The sequence below is a fragment of the Eulemur rufifrons genome, chromosome 9 (genome assembly GCF_041146395.1).
Source record: "Eulemur rufifrons isolate Redbay chromosome 9, OSU_ERuf_1, whole genome shotgun sequence".
NCBI classification, from domain to species: Eukaryota; Metazoa; Chordata; class Mammalia; order Primates; family Lemuridae; genus Eulemur; species Eulemur rufifrons.
Window position 1 is genome coordinate 34,671,035 of NC_090991.1, and position 14,205 is coordinate 34,685,239.

Consider the following 14,205-nt stretch of genomic DNA (forward strand, 5'->3'; position numbering starts at 1 on the left):
CGCTGCAGCCTCTGCTGCTGGAACCTCCGAGACCCAGGCAGAGGCCGACATTGGGGTGGCTGTTTCTTTGGGGTTTGTTAAGACAACTAGGTCCTTAGATCTTCAACCTTGTCCTCATTGAGTTGCTTTTGATTCAGACCTCTCCAAACTAAACCAGTGGAGGCCCCTCTGCCCCACGCTCTCCTAAACTACAGCGTATTTTTTCTTCCTCCATTCCCTGACTGCCTGGGCGGCCGTGGTCCAGGCTACTCCGAGAGCTGCTGAAGACAGATAAGGCTGGGAATGTGCAGCCAGGGGCTTTTTAAGGAATGTCTTTTCTGCTTCCCTTTGCACCCCTACCCCCACCCCATGCTCAGGGCAAGAACTCTGATTCTGGTTATAACTGTTCAAGTTTGGGGTTTTGTTTTGTTTTGTTTTGTTTACATTTGAGGTGAAGGGGTCAGCATAAGTATCTCTCTTTAGGCCTAGGGCATAGATTTCTCCTATCCCTGGTGTTTAACCCTTTAACATGCACCCCCCCATCTTTTTCCCATTGATCAGTCTCCATTGTCTGCTGATTGGAAGCTCAGGGTACTAACACCTGGGAAACAGGGACCCTGGGGCTGCCAGGCAGACTTCAAAGCCTTTCTTTCCTTTCCCTCCACTCCTGTTCAAATCTCCAGCTGTCTTCACTGGTGTGTTTGGGGGGCAGGGGTGCGGGGAGGACAGAGACAGGGTATGACATAGGTAATAGAGGCTGAGTGTCCACTTCTTTTGTGTAGAAACCTTAGTCCTGGTCTTTGTCTCTAGACCCTATTTTCAAACAGTCAATAGAATCTGGTTACCTGCGGTAGTAATGAAACAACGGAAAAAAGTCCCCTTTGCAGTTGTCCTCAACTCTGGAAGCTCCAGAGTCATCGCTTCATGCTGTCCTTTTTTTGCCCCTTCAAAAGGTACCAGAAAAGATCAAAAAAGAGATTTAAAGCCAGAAGTGCCATTCTTTATACATATGTAACAAGGACTTTTGAAGTGTTTCTTTTCAAGCTGGTCCCTTCAGAAATTTTGTCAATTATTTAGGAAGAGAGTGGGTTCCACTAAAACAAATACCCCAGGAGAAGGGGAGAAAATGGAGTTGGGGAGAGAATCTTAATCCTAAAGGATGGGGAGAGAAGAATTGGAAGCTGAGACATCCAGGGACTTGGAGAAGGGCTTCGTGCCCACCCCACCCCCACCCCTCAGACGCCCCTGCAGACTATTTCTGCACCTCCACGAACTAAGCAGAAGCAGGAGGAGAAGGGAGAGAGAAGAGGTGGGCTGTGGGTAAGTGTGTGTCTGGGGGGGGGGGGTTAGGGAGCTATGGAGGTAGTAGGTACAGATATGAGTGTGGGAGAGAGAGAACTCTATTATTCCATTGGTGGTGGTGGGGGGGAATTATTTTGCAGGAAAATTTCTCCTCCTGAAGGGGAAGGTCATAGTGGTCCTTTGAGCCTGAAATCGAAAGACCCCCTTCCCCCTCCCGGTCACGTGATTCATTAAATAATTAATGCCGAGGTTGCAGAATAGATATGTATTCGTCAGGAAAATCGCAGGCTCGGTCTCCCTGTTTCTGACGTGCAATTCAACTGTCCTTTGAAAAACAAGCCTGTACCCCGAGAAAAAAAAAGAGAGAGGGGGAGAGAGAGAGGGAGAGAGAGAAAAAGAAAGGGAGGCAGCAATAAAACAGCCCCGCAGCCGGAGCCGCACCGCGGGCTGGGGTATTGTAAGTAGAAGGGATTTCTCACTACCTACCGCGTCTTATATGTCCATGTAAATTTATTGTTTGTTATTAATGTTATTGTCGTAAAATGTGACAAATAACCATCTTCATTTCCTGCCATTTCTCTTCACACGGTACTCTGTGTTTATACCCATTGAGGCATTGCATAGAGATTTTAGGAATATTCCTCCTCTCTCTCTCTCCCTTTCTCCCTCTCTCTCTCTCCTCCAACCTTTTTCTTGATTTATAGCAATATGGGTGTCAGCATCTCGGCCGGCATGCCAACCATTGTGTGTGTGTGTGTGTGTGTGTGTGTGTGCGCACGCACACGCGTCTGCCTGTGTTTGTGAGCCAGTTGTGTTGTTTATGGCCATGTCTTCGATAAATCATTTCTCATGGAAAATGATGTGGAAGCTGGGCTGTTTCTGCGGCCGGGAGAGAGTCGCTCTCGGAGGCACTTCCTCCCTCTCTGCTCTGCTCCCAGGAGTTGGTTATTTCAGACGATTTACAGTAATATATCAGCAGTTAATATGAAAGCTCTATAGCTGGAGGTCTTAAATTACAGCATCTGTGATTATCAATTAAGGCGAGATTTGTATAAATTTGGTAAACCAGAAATGCCTCATTGGCATATAAACCCAGTCAAAGACCACGACCTAATATAAAAATTATATTTGCAAGCCTGATAGGCCAACATTCCTGCAGCTGCAGACAGAGCTTCATTTTTCAGCGGTTCCCCTCCAGGAGTTTGGCTTCTCCAACTCCAGCCCCGGGTGAACAAACCCTACTCTGAAGCAGAAGGAGCCTGGGAGCAAGAGAGGTGGAAGCCGAGGAAGAAATTACTGGAGTTGAAGGCAAAGATTTTTTTGTAATTGATGAAGACCAAATCAAAGTTCTCTGCAATTGGAAAGGGGCAGGAGAGATTCATTTATAGTATTAAAACTTAATTTATAGGACTGATGTGTATGGGGGATCATTGCGGGTGGAGGAGTTACCCAAATTGGGGGAGACAATGGAGGCAGGCAAAGGGTGAAGGGCAGGGAGAGAAGCTGAAAGCCTGGACTCCCCACCCTCCTGGCTAACAAAACAAGGAAATGAATTCACACCCCAGGAGCCTTCCTCCGACCTCCCAAACAAAGAAAAGTTTCCTGAGCAGCAGATACTATGTGTTCATTGGGGATAAAGGGAAGAGAAGTTCTCTTAAGTTTTTCTAGAAATGTTCTAGGAATCAGGTGGTCTCAGAAAATTGGAGAGTATTCGAGGACATGGGGTGTGTCCCCAATCCAAAGAGGGAGAAAATGGGATGCAGACTGAGATGGGGAGAGAGCTGGTAACTTTCCCTACAGTTTCATATGGAAGTCCCAGTTCCTTCCCATTAGGAAAAAGGCTACTGGTCAAGAGCAAAACCAGAGGTGGCTTCTGGGGACATCCTGCATTGCACCCCAAAGTTGTGATAGATGAGGGGCAGAGGGCCAGAGCCTTCACCAAGTCCAGTCTGGGCTGCTGGCTGCTCATTCCCTGATTGGTGCCAGGCCAACTGACTTTATAGCCATTATCATCTGTGATATTTAACTTTGCCTGCTAGTGTAAACCTTTGAGCAGGAAAATCAGAATGACAGGCACCCAGGTGTTAATTATTCATGGCATCAGCAGCAATCAGCAGCATGGAGTGGCACCTTAGGCCCAAGTCCTTGCAACCTCCAGGAGCTTGCTCCCACACTCTGCTCCAAGTGGACACTGAGCCCCATCCTTGTTAACAGGTGATTTGCAGTGGTGGGTGACACCTCCCAACTTGGGAGTCTGGGTTGCAAAGTGTCTGGAGAGAAAGTGGAGAAGGCCAAGACCTTAGGCTGGGATGGGAAGGGGCACTGCTTGGCCTGGATAAAGGAATTGAGGAGTGTCTAGATTCATGGACAGCTTTGACAGGGCTGGAGATTGTGGGGAGATGAGAAGGGCTGGGGGAGGCAGCAAAGAGTCCTGGGGGCATAGGGACTCTAACACTTTCAGTCCCATTCCCCACTCCCTTGAGTGTTGGAGCATCCCACATATACTCAGTGTGGGAGACAAGCATTTCTACTTCTCCCTCACCTGCAAAGTGGCTGGAGAGGGGCAGTGAGCATGAAGAGGCTGAATTCACCCCCCAAACTGGTGCTCCAGAGTTTAGGCCAAAGTCTTGGAGTCCCTGAAAGGAGGAGAATGATCACCTCTTCCTTGGAGAGGAGGAAGGACATGAAGGAAAAGAAATAAGGTAGAATCAGAATCATTTTTATTAGCTTCTGATTTCAGCCTATTTTGGAAGATGGGGAACAAAGTGGGGGTGGGGGGCTGAAGGATTTGCTCTTTGGGCCAAACTACAGCTAGCAGGGAAAGCCAGGAGCCAGTCGCATAGGCCCCTTATCCCCGTGTTTGCAACTCCTGCTCCCACCCCTTTTCCCTCTCTCCTCCCGCTGCTGCCTTTGCCTGTGACTGGAGGTCTGACCCCCCTCCCCAGGCCTTTCCTTTTTATTCTCTCAGCCCCCTTCAGGTCTTTGTCTTCTCTGGCCCTGGGAAGGGGAGGTGGCACTAATACTGCCTCCCCCTCCCTCTCCCCAACACACACACAGACTCTTCCCCAGGAGACAAAGCAGGGGGACCATCCCTGTCACCATTATCTCACTAAATCCCCCTATGTGAGGCCTGACGCCCTCCATCCAGGCATCTAGGCCTACCCCCCAAATCAGCAAGTTTGAAAAGACTTTGTTAATATATCTGTCTGTCTGTCTATCTATCTATCCATCTATGTATATCTCTTTAGTTCATTTAGCCATGAAGCATGCTGTCTTTTACCAGTTCTGTACTCCTCACCCCTCTGATTTGCTTTTGTGTTGTTCAGGGGATAGGGTAGAATGTATTTGGTGGACAGGGCTTTAGGAAGGCTGCTAATTCCATCTTCTCCCCAGACTCTCTGCTGGTATGCTCTTTCTCTATATAACTGTAATGTTTATCTCCATGCCTTTAAGAAGCCTGGCTGCTAACGCTTTGATGACTGGGGGAATTGGATAGAAAGATGAAGAGTGAGAAGATGAAGGACAAGGAGAGGGACCCAGAGACAGAACAAGAAGCAGGATCCCTTTCTGGGGTGAGAAGTCAAGCCTGAGCCCAAGGAGAGGATGACAGGGAGAGCGGAGACAAAGACCAGTGGGGGGGGGGGGAAGGGAGGCTGTCCGGGAAGGAGCCACACAACTTAGATGGACACACACACACACACACACACAGAGTTAAGTGAGAAGAACAGAAGTGGAAAGGAAACCACTCACTTTGCCCCTTTCTTTCTAGAAGAGAATCTCTCCACGACAGAGGGTGGTTCTCCCACAGAAGAAGGGGAAGGAAAGAGGCAGCCTAATGAGCCAGCCCAGAAGTGATTTCTGGAGACACTCCTAAGTCCTTTGCAAGGCTCAATTCAAATTCACTTAAGACATGGAGAATGGCAGTGTGAGAAGACAAAGGGGCTGTGAGAAAGGAACAGAGACAACAGAAATGGTTAGAAAAGGCAGAGAGAGAGAGAGAGAGAGAGAGAGGAGAGAAAAGCAGAAATAGAGACAGAAACACAGAGAAAGAGCCTAACCCCCTTGGGGAGCAGGCACAGAAGGAAGCTTCTCCAGACTCCATGCTCTCTATCTTCCCAGTAGCTTTCTTACAGGACGCTGCCCAAAGCCAAGGCCATCTCAGAAGGACCCTAGAGTAGGCCGTTGGGGATGCTAAATCAGGTGTGACGCAGCTGTGATAGGAACTGAAGTGCCAGGGAATGGCCAAGATGTCTTGGATACTTCAGTCTTCACCACCGCCACCATCAGTAACAACCATCGGGACCTCCCAAAGCCGAATTCCATCATGGGGGTAGGGCGGGGATTGAGGTCAGTCTGAGACACCTGGACCCTGGAATTCTTCCTTGGCTTTTCTTCCCCCTTGTGGGCTTGGTCTCTTCTTTCTCTAGGGATTGGGAGAAGTTGTTGATCTTCCAGCCACCTAAGAGAGCTTTCACCTCCAATCCACATCTCCTCCCTGACACCCCCAGCCTTAAGCAGCGGATGCTTCCCTTACTAATCTCTTCCCTCCCCCATCTTTCAGGAAAGAAAAGGAAAAAGGAAAAAATGAAAGAAAGTTCCTACCAGCCTAAGCAGCTTTAGAAAACTCGAGGGAAAATGGAAAATGCAAACTTCTCTCGCCTCTCCAGTCCTTCCCATTGCCCCCTCGCTGTGCTTCCTCCATTGCGCCCCCCACCCCCCTCTCTTGCCCAGAACTCTCTCCCTTTCCCTCCCTTCTCCGTCGGGTCGGACATATGGAACCCATTTCGCTGGTGACATTGAAGAGCCGCCGGTGTACCCGCCTTCCGCCATGGCGCCCCCCGCGCTCCCCGCGCCGCGCGGTGCCCCTGTCAGTCGCCGTTCCTCTGGCCCAGCAACTTGGCGTGCTCTCAAGGCCCGAGCCCAGCTCGGTGCCAGACCGGCCCGCGATTCCCGCGGCCCCACGAGGGCCCTGGCGGAGCGGGAGCTCCGGCTTCTCAGGACGCCCGGAGTGCAGGATCCGAGCGAGCCTCGGCCGGGCGGCTGAGGAGGCGGAACAAAGCCGGGGGCGGGGGCGGGGGCGGGGTGGGGGCGAGCGCATCCGGGCCTCTCCCCCAACTCGGCGGGACGCTCCGGGGCTGCTGGGGGTTGAGTGACCAGGATGCGGCCGGCCGCGGTGGCGGCGGCGGCGGAGCCCCAGCAGGGGCCGAGGGTCCGAGGCCTGGCATTCGGCTCCCGCGCGCCCCCCGCGCCCGGCAGCCCGCCGCTGCCCGCGCCCTAGCGGGAGACCTCACAGGTAAGTGTGGGGTGCTGAGCCAGGGCGCTCAGGGTGGGCACAAGGGATGGACAGACCCCCATCCCCAGGCCTGTCTCCTGGGACAGGCCTGGATCCCAATGGAAGACAAAGATGAGAGCAACTTAGAGATGGGGTGGGGGCTGAGAGGGGGGTAGAGAGACCTCGGGTGCAGGGTGAGTGTGGAGGAATGTGGAGCTGTTTGTGTGGGGTGTGGACAGGGTCTAGTTAGGAGATGGGAGAGCTCTCCCTCACGAAGGGTGTTGGATGCTCTGGATGGGTTTTCTAGGGGAGTTGTGAGCTGTGGGTGTTGAGGGAAGTGTGAGGGGCATCTGCTGGGGCCAGTGGGGGTGGGGACGGCTGAGTCCTGCTCCCACAGTCCAGCTGCCACCGTGGCTCAACCCTTTAGCACCTAGCGGGTTATTTGAAGCCAAAACTACAAGGGGTTGCGCTGAGGCTGGGTGTTAAGCTGAGAAGCTAGGAGAGGAGGTGATTTATGGCTTCAGAGAAGCTGTGTTTACTCCCCGCCTGCTCTGGAAACCAAAAACCAAACAGAACAGAGGCCTGAGAAGCCCCTCTTCTTGGAGTGGGAGGTGATGCCAGGCTGATGTGCTGAGATTTATTTTCCCAGATGTGGGGAGATAGTGAGAACTGTTGCTTTGCAGGCACCTGGTGTGGTAGGTCTGTGTGAAGTATGAGGAGTGTGCGGGCATGCACATGTGTAGGTGTGTTTGTGTATTGTGTGAGCGCATCTGCACATCCACATCAAGAGGTGCGTGCGCTCTGGTCAGGGCTTGTCGGATAGGTTTGCAGGATAACTTTGTGAACAGGCATACTGGGAGCTGGGAGGGAGACTCCGTGCTCTCTGGTTCTGGCACTGTGGGATGGGGTAGCTCTGGATACACTTTGCTGCCCCTTGCCCTGTCCGTGAAGTAGTGCTCCTTCCTGCCTGTCCTTCCTTTTTCCACAGCCACATGCAGCACAGCTCCCTTGGCCCAGCCTTTGGCCCCCTGCCCCTCCACTGTTTCCTCATATGCCCTCTGCCCACGCAGCCTGATCTTCACTTTGAATCTTTAACTTTGCAGTGGAAGATTGAAGAATTAGTGAGCATGGTTGGGTAGGAAGAGGAAGGGGGAGAAGGAAAAGGCCTGGTGTGGTAGGGAAGATCTCAGGAGATCCGTGGTTGGAGGGTGAGCCTTGGCAAGCTTGGGTCCCACCATTACTGCTCAAGTTCCCCCAAAAGTCTCTGCTTAAAAGGGGGGCAAATGAGCACAAAGGCAAACACGGGGAGGGAGCCATGCAGGGTGATGGGGGTGGGGAGAAAAACATTTTGACTCCCACATAGTTATTTCCACAGGCCAACTAGTGGCTTTTGCATTTCTGTCCAGACGCCCAGCTTTGCCTGGAAATTGTTTTGCATTAAATTTTCTCAGCCGCAGAATTATCTTTCCTCGCCTCCAGCTAAACTTGCATTTTTCCACCAGACACTTGGGCCCCGCACCAATGAAATCTGAGAGGAAGCGGCTGGGCCCTAAGTGGCCGTAATTTAATTGATTTTATCATAAATCATCAACTTGATGAAGAACCCGAGGTTTCAGTGAAGTAAATTGATATTAATGGGAGTTTCTTGAAATGCAAACTCGCTGCATTGTTGGGGCATCTTGAGCTGGGAAGGTGGATTACATGTTTCCCAAGAGCAGAGAGCCTGGACCTGGAGCCCAGCATAGCTTTGGGGGGTAGGGAAAGCAAGCTTGGAGGGGCAGCTGCTGGCAAACCGGTTGCTGTGGGGGAGCACGTAGAGAATGGCACTTTGTTGGGAGGGAGCAGAATCGGGCTCTGTGGACCCTGCTGGCCATCTGGGGAATGCTGCTTTCCAACTGTGGGGGAGGCAATTGGGGAGGCTGGTAGGTGTGTGGGCAGAGGTGGGGGTCGGGTGAGAAGGCTAGGCTGGTACAATGCGTGCATTGATGCCTGGTTAAAAATTGCCAGGTTGAAGGCTTCCTCCTTTAATTGTACAAATTAATTATTTACTGCTTAGGTTGCTACATCCCAAAATAACACTTTTGATTTGGTGATGAGGGTAGAAAACAACCCCCCCCCACCATAGAAAAGCAGTAAAACCTAGTACATGAACCTCTGTGGGGCAGATGGAGGACCAGGAATTGGGTTTGTGCTCAGTGGTAGGGTACGGTATGTATAAGCATTTAAATCCCAAGAGGAAATACTCTGCATTTAGTGAAGATGGTGCCTGTTATTGTCTGAAGTCGGTTTATTACTGCTTATTGTCACTCGCTTTTACATGAGCACACAGAGAATTACTTTCAGTCCAAAACAGGGATCTTAGAGATCATTTAGCCCAACCCCTCCCCTCCATACACATTTCTCAACTTTACAAAAGGGGACACAGGCTCAAGGAGTGTCCTACCTCATATCGCACAGCCAAGCTGGATTGCCTAGAATACAGGCCTCTCAACTACCAGGCCTATCCCAAGCATGACTCTAGACAAATCACTTCCTCACTCTTGGCCTCAGTTTCCTTGCCTGTAAGAATGGCAGGGATGGACTGGACACTCTCTGAGTTCTCCCCACTTCTGAAATTAGGTGCCAGCTGTGTATCTATCCTCTGTGGGACAGTGCTTGGGAGCAGCTCCCTTGCATGTCCTGGAGTTCTGTGGGCATTTGGGTATAGGTTACTGCATGCTTATTTGTAATATTCAGAGAGTTTGTATCCACCTCCATCAATGGATGGTTACTCAGACTAGCTCCAGGAAATCCACTGGAATCTGGGCTATTTTTCTTCCTGAAAGTGTCCTTATTCTCAGCAGAGGAAGAACCTAGCAGAGAGCAGTGAAATTAGAAGGCAGCAGAGAGGGGCTAGCTAGGTGGGATTGGCATTTGGAGAGGGGCTAAGGAAGGAGGGGCTGGGTCCCACTGAGCAAGGCCCTTTCCCTGCCAGGCACTGGGCTAAGGCTGGAGTCATTTAGGATGTGGCTTTTGAGATGCCTCCTACTGAAGCCCAGGGACTGAATTGTGGTTTCAGAGTTTAGATTCTGTGACAAGGGATACCACCTCCCCAGCCTCACCCTGGTCCCTGGGCCTTTGGGCCCTCTCTTCCTGGGAGGAGGCACACACAGGGTGCCACAACACTCTACCAGGTCTCCTTGGGGCCACCAGGACAGAAGGCCTAGATGGTGGAAGACTCCTACTCTATTCTTGCTCTAATTTCCATCTCTCCCCCAACTGGGACAAGATAAAATTAGAAAGAAGTGGTGGCTTCTCAGGTCCATGGTTGTGAGAAGGGCAATTTCTTGTAAGATCACCGATATGAGGAGGCCAGCAGGGGAGCGGAGGTTTCCAGGCTGCCTTGGGAAATGTGGTTTGAGATATGAATTCTAGGGGAAGAGGGAAGTGAGAAGAGATGAGAAACAACCTCATCTTTGGAGCTCTGGAAACCTCAGTCTATGGCCCAACAATCTACTCCCTAAAGTCTAGCCCCAAACACTATTTTGGGAGAGGAAAAAAAAAAACAAAAGGCCTGGCAGGCCCAGATTCTGGCCCTATCCCATTCTGACTTTGGAGTTTTATATTTGGAGGCAATTTGGAAGGCCTTCCACTGATTGGTCATTAATCCAGTGAGTTATTGTCTGCTAAACAGAGGTCACTGGGAGAGAGACATCCAATCTGTCAGGAGAGATCCGTGCAGCCACTTGCAGGGACTGGGCCCCTGCTCTTCTCTTGCCTGCTGCTACCTCTCTTCCCCAGCATTCCTAGCCCTCAAGCTGTCCAAGATTAGCAGTCTCTCTCCCTCTGCCTTCTCCACTCTGCCCACCTTTGTCTCAGCATTCGCTGGGGGTGGGATTTGCCAATCCAAGACTGCTTCTAGACGAGTCGGGAGTCCTAATTCAAAATGGGAGGTATCGCCATCAAGGAGCCTGCCTTGCTCGTGGCTCCCAACTTCTCTCACCGCACTGCCCTCCCCTCATTATGGTGTTCAGGCTGCCTCCATGGTCACAGTAGACTTTGCGGACCCTTGTGGCTGCCCTGTTTGTTCCTGCCTCCCCTTCTCTTACTTAGCCAGGAAGAGGGCAGCACCGCCACGCCTGGGGTGGGGAAAGTACAGCTTGGATATTTCTTCTCCCACCCTAGCGGCCTTTTTCTTCTTTGGATCTCAATACTGCTGAGCAGGGGCTACACGGGCTTCTGTGGAGGTGCAGAGATCTGCTCCTGCCCAGTGCCCCTTTGTTCCCTCCTGCTCTGGCCTATTAGAGAGTTGGGGATCGGGGATCCAAATGCCAAGAGCCTTCTTCATTAGCAATTCCCTTTTACAACCCCCAGCTTTGAAATCTTTATTAATACTAATGAGGAGACGGGCGTGTGTGTGTGTGTGTGTGTGTGTGTGTGTGAACTTTACACCACTCTGCTGCAGCCACAAAGTTGGGCAATGAAGCTGGAAAAGTGTGGAATCAGGAACCCTGACAGGGTCAGAAAGACCCATCACTAAATACTTCGCTCTCAGGCCCCCAGGCTCTCAGGTCCCAGCTCCCCAGCGACCAGCGGGCCAGGCGGACCAGGCACATTTTGTGTTGTTTGAGCTGGGGATGGGATCCTTGGCTGCCCCAGGGCTGAGATCAGAAATCAGTTTCAAAGGAGCCAGACAGTTTGCCATTATTGAGAGAATTTTCGTTTGCCTGTTGATGAATTTTTGGGGGAGAGAAACAGGCGTGCTTCCACCACCAAGATCCTGAAGTGTGGTGGCCAGTGATTGCTCAGGGGGGTTTAAAGTGCTCATTGTCCCGTGGTACTGGGTACCCAGTAGAGGTGGGAGGAGGAGTGACAGAGAGAGTGTTCTGGCTCTGTGGAAATGGAAAGGATGTCTATAAAGAGGGACATTTCCTGTATCTTTTATTACTATTTTTGCCTTTATTACTTTACACTAGTGTCTCTTAATTTTTCTCTCAGTTTTTTTCTTTTTCGATTTCTCTCTCCCCGTCTCTCTCTCTCTCATACACACACACATACACACTTTTACACACACAGAGTTGCCCAAGTTTCCCTCCCCGAATCCAGGAAGAAATTGTTCCCTCTTCTCTCTCTCTCTCCAGTCTATTCCTTAGTCATGACTTCACTGTCGGGGATGATAAACCCTTCTCCACCCTCCCTTCTTTTCCCAGACCCCAAAATCTTCCCTCAGACCCCTCTGGTGTCCTCCATGGCAAGTTCCCTGCCCAAGCTCCTCGCTACCCCATCTTTGTCCCCTGGAGTTTGAAAAGCCCCTAGCCTGCAGCACCTTAAATGAAATGGGTGCCTTGGGGATGCCTGTTTGACCGTCTGCCCTCCCAGCCCCAATCTGGGGCAACTGGCCTGCTGGCCAGAACCCTCTGAGAAAGGAAGAAAAAAAAAAGGCAAGAAAGAAACCAAACTGGGATCTAATTGCCTACCAGGAATTACAAATGGGCTCTGTTGTCCAGAATTAAGAAGCCCCCACTCCATCTCCTACCGAATTTGTGAGTGCATGTCCCCTGAAATTTTCTCCAGGTTCGTTTCCTTGCTCTCCAGTCCTTCTTTTCACTCCCACCCCACTATACCCCACCACCTTGTGTAGCCAGAGGGACCACAAAGGATTGAGGAGGCTTGAGGACAGAAGGGGTTGTCGCTATCTCTGGAACACTCCTCTACCCCCAGTTAGTTCCAGGCCTGCTTTGCTTCTCCGAAGCCCCATCTCTTCTCGCAGGCCCCACAGCTGGCTGGGTTTCCTCCAGGCTCTCTTTTTATTCCTTGAGGAAAAGTTGCACAGTCCCACAAGCGATCAGGTTCTCCTTTTCTCTCAATTTCACAATGGCCTTCTCTAGCCAGTGATATTAACAGCTTGGAGAGCTGGAGAGTCTGAGGTATACAGTCTTGACGTTTTTATTTTGACGAGTGAGAGAAAAAAACCCAAAGGTGCTGGTTCCCTTAAGCCTCTGGAAGCCTCCTTGGCCCAAGTCCCTGACCCCCTAGGCCTAAAGTTACATGGGGTCTAACCCTGTAGGTCTCCAGTCAGGGTTGTCTAGAGATCTCAGGACAGACTTCTTGCAGCTGCATACTCAATGGCCCTAATGGGTCTCTTTGAGGGTCCTGCTTTCAGCCCCAGCACTGGGTCTGGCTTAGACATTTTCTTTTCTTAATACTATTAATAAACACAGAAAAATGGCTCACACCTTCCGTCCTCACTTTTTCTCCCCACTTGCCCTGATGACCAACTCTTTAGGCAGGAGATAGGATCCTCAGGACATCGCAGCCTGAGGCTGTGCATGCGGGTCCAGTTGCTGAAGGGTAGGAAGGCCATAGGTTCCCTCTGTTTAGAAGGGCCCCAGGAAACCAGCTGCTCCAACTCACCTGGCTGCACTTAGCTGACCTGGAAGAAATGGGGGCCAGAGTCCAGGGACCACTCCCTTTCTCATCCCAAAGCACAGCCTCTGAGTGGGGAGTGAGAGGGTGTGAGGGAGCTTTGCCAGACGCAGCCATCCTCTTCTGGAGGGGAGACAATAGCTGGAAACCATCTCTCACCTTTGTTTCCCCCAGTCCCATCACCTCTCCTGGTGCATCCAGACGGGAGGAGGCAAAAGCCAAGTATTCTAACGAGGAAATCACAGGGTGTAGTGGCTGGCTCTGTCTACATGAAGTTAAGAGAACCAGTTTTCCAAGCTGCCTTTGTAGAAAAGAGAAACTTTCTGCCTTCTGTTTTATCTCCTAAGCTCCGAGTCAGCAGTTAGGCAGAGTTGCAAATACTTTTGCTTTCGGAAGAAATGTCCTGGTGCTCTTTTTGTCTTTTTCCTCTCATCCAGTGGCTTTTCCCCACCCCCATCCCAAATCTGCAGACACCTACATTCTTGGCTCCTTTCTTCCTCCTACGGGCCTCCTCCTTGCCTTTTCCTGCCCTGCTCAAATACACCCTAAGAACACTTTAGCTTTTGTGGCCTTCCTCGCTTGTGCCAATAGTCATAAATCTTGCAGAGCAGAGAGAAACAAACAGGTTTGTTCGGAATAATAATAATAATAACTATTCTCCTTCTCTTCCACCGGTGCATTTAAAATTAAGCCATTCTGCTAGTTCTTCTCATCTTCTTAGAAGCACAAATGTCCGTAGCACCTCTTAGTCCCCCATGCCTATTCATAGGTGAGAATCTTAACAGAAACTTCTCCATAAAGTTCTTACAGCCCCTCTACTGCCAGCCAGTCTGGAGCTCAAGCTAAACCCAGGGTCCTCCTTTTGTCACCCTTTTCCCAACCCTCCTCCCCCTGCAAGATGTTCTGGGTTTTTAAAATCATCACTCACCGCTTGTTGTCTGTGCTAAAAAAAAAAAAAAAAAAAAAAAAAAAAAAAAAAGGAGGTGGTTTAAAAAAAAAAAGAAAGAAAAAAAAGTCTGTCTTTCCCTCTCCCTTGGTTAGAGACTGGGCCTGGAGATTTGCCGGAGAGAGAAGGAATAGAGGAGAGGGTGTGGAGGAGAGAAGCAGCGGAGGCTGGAGACTCCAGAGGAGGGAGACACCGAGAGGCGGGAGACCCAGCCACCAGTCCCGGAGGAGTGAAACTACTTTAAAAAAAGTCCTAGTGTTCCAACCGCGAATGAGCTCAGAGGGGCACTCAGCACCCCCAC

The 14,205-nt window shown here is 50.8% G+C and overlaps 1 protein-coding gene across 5 annotated transcripts in view; it reads left to right on the forward strand.

Annotated features, from left to right (window-relative positions):
* HOXB3 (homeobox B3) overlaps positions 1 to 14,205 on the forward strand; it is a 41,499-nt gene that overhangs the window by 19,729 nt on the left and 7,565 nt on the right. The gene's annotated exons all lie outside the window — the stretch shown is intronic.